This window comes from Sinocyclocheilus grahami, unplaced genomic scaffold (genome assembly GCF_001515645.1).
Source record: "Sinocyclocheilus grahami isolate Dianchi unplaced genomic scaffold, SAMN03320097.WGS_v1.1 scaffold216.1, whole genome shotgun sequence".
Classification (NCBI taxonomy): Eukaryota; Metazoa; Chordata; class Actinopteri; order Cypriniformes; family Cyprinidae; genus Sinocyclocheilus; species Sinocyclocheilus grahami.
The window spans coordinates 421,085-426,625 of record NW_015505395.1 but is presented as its reverse complement, the minus strand read 5'-3'; positions in this window follow the sequence as shown (position 1 = coordinate 426,625).

The window sequence follows — 5,541 nt, the reverse complement described above, 5'->3', positions numbered from 1 at the left end:
TGGTGTGATTCATTCAGTGCTCCTCTTAGATTTGCGAGACTAATTTTACATCAGCTGAAATATTAAACAGAATATTAATCTCATAAATCACAGTGGTATTTGTGTGCCACAAACTTTTGTGTGATTACGTCTAGGCTGGTTTAAGGACAAATCTGTATGCATACTAACATCTACTATTGCTAGTTCGATATCTAGAGGTCACAACCTCGTACACTAGACTACTGCGATGTCCTTGATAAAGAAATCGTAACTGGATCAATGTCTCATTTTAACAGTCTCTTTACAAATGATAGAGAGAATAGCAGGAGGGGATTGATTATTTTTCTTGTCGTCGTCTTCGCAGAGAAATTCATTCTGATCTAATGGGGCTGTTAGTGAGATGTATGTGATGGGACGTTTGTGCGAGAGCTGTCCAAACCAAAGTTTTTGTTGATTAAAATCTGATCGGGATGGAGTGGCGACGGCAGAGACTCAGCACTTTGGTTTGCAGAGCTCAGCAAAACAGCAACGAGCAGATGAACACTTCATCAGAGCAGAGAGATCCATCGCCATACAAACACACATCTGATATCTGCTCCAGGTTTCCTCTGCTCCAGCGTTACTGACTGCAGAGCGGATCATGTGCAAATAATAGCATGTGCAATCTAGCATGACACAGTTTTCAGATTTAACCCTCTGATGCTCCTCATGAGGTGGTCTATATTTTAGTTCAATGATGTTGTTTTATTTATTTTGACCTGAATATGAAATTTCCAACTTGTAACTAAATAAATAAAATAAAAAAGGTTACAGAAGTTTTGAAAAATGCACAAAAATAAGATTTTCAAATGTTATATAAAATATATATTTTCCAAAACATGTTTTACTCTAAAACTGTGAGAAAATGAAAGCCACAAATCTAAACAAGTTGTGTTCCAAATTTGAGGTTGATATCGCAAAAATGAGCTTGCAGTAAGATTTTGTTTGGGGGCAGTACCAAACATTTCCACTAGATGAATTTCTTTATTCAATTCATTTCCAAGGCAGTCATTTTTGTGTTACTAAGTGTTACTATTTTTCAGGGCCATTCAACCTTTTTTTTTTTGCGTTCACATAGCAAGTGCCAAAAGTTTTACCAAGTTTCATACCATTCCATTTCATTTAAAAATTCTAAATTTCCAGTCAAAAACAACCAAAGAGGACGAGAGGCTTAAATGTCAGATTTTACCTTGAATAAATCAATATATATTGATATATTTTACTTTGAATAGATCGATATATATTCACAGCAACTCGCATCAAAATAAAAAAAATGCAACGTTTTACTAAATGTCATGTATAAACAATTTCAGTGACACAAGCAATTTACATGCTCTTTTTCTCTTTAAACTATGCATTTGAAAAAATAGATGAATATAAACAAATAACACATTTTGTCAAGCGAGTAATACTCAATAGTTTTGACGATGACAAAGTCAATAAAAGACATATTGGATTTATTAAGGCATTTAACACACAATTATGACATAAAGGGGATTAAATTCACTATGCAAGTTTAAGATATTATATAACAGACATATTTATCATTTACACACCAATGCTAATGCTAACCAACATACTCAACTCATGACATCACTGTACATTCATAACTCATTAGTATGTTAAACAGTGTTTATACTCAAAAAGGAAGTGTCCCTGCTGAAAACAAACAAACAGAGTTTCTAATGGTCTCCACTACAGATACTATTACAAACCATCAACGGTTAACTATTAACCACTATCCATTACACCTGCAGTGTGTTTTGGGCCATATCCCATTAGGCTTTAGTGGTTTTAACATGCCACCAATAGAAGACAACATATTACCAACAGAGACCCACAGGGACCATTACAGTCTCCATTAAAACCAATACAATTCCCATTATAACCATTACAAATTCTATGAAGGTTTTTATTGTTTTTGTTCAGGGGTGTGGGTTTTTTTATTTTTTTTTATACAAATACCTGAGAAAAAACAACACTGATGTGCTTCCTTAATGGTGGTTTACCTTGAATAAATCAATATATAAATTAACAGCAACTTGCGTTACAAGACAAAATTATTACAACATATTTTACAAATATTAGACATTTAGTAAAGGCAATGTATAAACATGGTAATTCAGAGACATGAAGCAATTTAAATAAAAAGAAATCGATGAATTAAAGAAATAGTTGAATAAGCAAATAACACATTTTCTCAAGTGACTCAATCCATCGTGTCTCATAGCTTACATTCACTAAAGACATATTGGATTCATTAGGCACAATTAACAGGCAAAGAAGGGGTTAAATTCACTGAATATGCAGGATTAAGATAGCATATAACTTTGAACTTAGCATTATAAACTCTTATTGCTTCAAATTACATGGCCATATTCAACATCATAGCATGCTAGTTGCCATGCTAACCATGTGCTTCGACAAACTAAACTCATGAAACGCTCTTAATCAGGGTTGCCAAATTTGGTTGCCTGGCTGCAGTGAGATTTTGTCTCAACAATAACATGCTACTGTCAATTTAAAGTACACTTTATTAAGATTTTGTTGAAGTTACTTGTAGAAAATATAATTCCTTGCATACATTTTATAACACACGATAATGGCCTATGGTGCACATTTTTTAAACACTTAAAAATATTTTAAAGCCTATTTTTTTAACTGTACAGTTGTGCAGTAAAATTCACTTTAAAGATTCACTTTTCATTCATGAAATGAAAAAAAAGTGCCAAAAATGTGTCTCCTGGTGGAAAACAAAGACTTTTAAGATGAAAATGACATGAAATTACCATTATAACAAGTAGATGGCTTTTATCACGTCTTGCTTTTGGATTTATTTTAAAATGACTATTATACCAAATTTTTGTACTTTTACTGTACTGAAATATTAATAAATAAGTAAAATACGTTAACTATTAATGGTATATAGATAAATAAGTATTTTATTTAAAGGGGTCATATGATGCTATTTTAAAGATCATTGTTTTGTGTATTTGGTGTAACAGAATATGTTGACATGCTTTAATGTTCAAAAAACACATTATTTTTCAAATAGGGGTTATGCGCAACAGACTTCCGTATTCTGTTAACCGGGTCTCGTCGCTTCTGGTTCAAGCGTTTTGCATATGCTTAGTTAAATATGAAGCAGTTTTACTCAAGATGCCTTCAAAGTAGATACCAATGATGATCATAACCAATGTCCATCACATATGCAGACTGATATCTAAAAGTTTTTTTTTTTTTAGTTTTTTTTATTCTTTTCACATTTAGATATAAAAATTGAATAAAACGTCAACAATAAAAACAGCTAGCTAGTTTAACTGATTATCTTAAAAGTCCATAGATATCGCTATTATTTAATACGGCTGTTAACACGTTCTCCGACAAGCGGAAGCAATGAGACCTGTTTTCCGGGTTTGGTCAGGTGATGTTCGACATATACCCTATACTGTACTTTATTGTAGGTCCTCTATGCCCCGCCTCTCTCAAAAGCATAGTTTTCTACAAAGCCCCTCCTCCCTAAAAGCACAGTCTGTTCTGATTGGCCAGCTGACCCAGTGCATTGTGATTGGCCGAACACCGCAAGCACGCATCGGAAATGTAACTCCCCTTTCCATAATCGCGAGCTTCAGCTTTCAACATAAATGTAAAGACAGTAAATATTGTCCTTAGTTTTACCATCAGTTCAAGCCCGAAAGGGGAACAGAGTCGCGTGACAGACACAGTGATGATGCTCATATTATGAATTTGCAGTACACATAGACATGTGGGGGCGTGTTAGAACGAGGTGCTTTAGCCAGGTCTGGATAATAAAATCCTTTTGTGGGAGACTTTGAGCTTTGTAACTCTGCAGATCTTATACATGCACAAATAGCTACATAACACACTAAAGAAAAGGAAAAATAGAAATCGCATCATATGACCCCTTTAACTGTAGAGGCTGCTAAATATATTCAGCAGACACAGACTTGTTACTCTGAATCACTTAATGCACAGCTCAGTTTTTGACATCGGCTTGTCAGAGGTTTTGTTCCGTTATCACTGTCAATCATAGCAATGACTCGCGTCGTTTTTTACACTCGCGTTTGTCATTCCTAAGGCCCTTGCTTTCAGAGCTGATTGTGATTTGCTACAGTACTCAACGCTGCAAAAACACGTTGTAAATAAAAACTTTCGGTCACAAAAACACTGAAGCTTGTATTGCATCCCTGATTTTGCGTCGTATTGTTGTCTCACGCCAAATGCGTCAGAGTTTGCAACCCTGTATAATAAAGTATAAAACCAACTTTTTTTTTACATTTATCACTCATTAGGTTTATGCTAAACAGTGTTTACACTCAAAACGGGAGTGTATGTTGTGTATTTTGACAAATACCTGCATGTGAATGTGCTCTTCAATGCTGGTTTATCTTGATAGAGTTGGATTTTCAGTCGCGGAGTCAAACTTCTTGAACCTCAGATGTGTTTTTGTACTCCACAGACAGGATTTATAAGGATGCAGCAGACACGATGCTTGTCCTTCACGCTTCAACACAATCAATCCTTCCGTTTATCGCTCTCCAGTCGTATTTCCTCTCATATCACTCACAGGCCGCTGGCTGCCCTCAAACTTTTAACTCAGACTTTCACCTTCTGCCAAGAAAAGCTCATAACAGACGGTCACATTAAGACAATTCATTATGAGAGTTCTAATTCATAATCTGTGACCCTGAGAGAGTTCAGATGAGACGAGAGCGAGATTGATTCTCATTAACTGACGGTAATAAAGATGAACTGATGCCTTCAGTCATCCACCACCACATCAGTCCCTTCATTATAATTGGAAATTTATTTAAGAAGCCACTGAGTCACTGTCTTTTGATATCTGCCACATTCAAAGGAAAGGACAACTTTATTTCATTCCCTAAAAGTGGAGAAGTAACTTTGTTCTCTGGGATGAGTTCTCTTACTAAATCTTTCTCTAGTTCACCTAAAATCAAAAGTCTGACATCTTTAACTCACCCCCATGTTCTTCCAAACCCATATGATTTTCTTTTTTTCTGTGGAACATAAGATATATTTTTTAATATCCAAGCTGCTGTTTTCCACACAACGAAGGTGGATACAAATTTGGTCATAAACACGCATTGTAACAAATCTTTTTAAAAGCATGTTTTGTGCAACAACCATTTAAACTGTTACATTCAAAATATTTTATTATGGAGTTAATGTTATAGTTAAAGGCCAGTATAAAATGGTGTTATTTTATTGTCAGTGATATACTAGTTTTTGTCAATAATTTAAAGATGTAGTGGCTCTAGTAATTTTGTTGTGTTTTTGCCATTTTATGTCTATATAGCCTAGCATTTATTCATTTTATTTATTCGTTTAATTTGATTTAGTTTTAGTTATTTTAGTACTTAAACTAAAAAAAAAGTTTATAAAAAAAGTTTTCAAAGTTCACTTTAAGGGAATTAAAAAAAATTATATATATATATATATAAAATTCTTATTCTTTAAAAAAAAAATAGTTTTAGCTTTAGT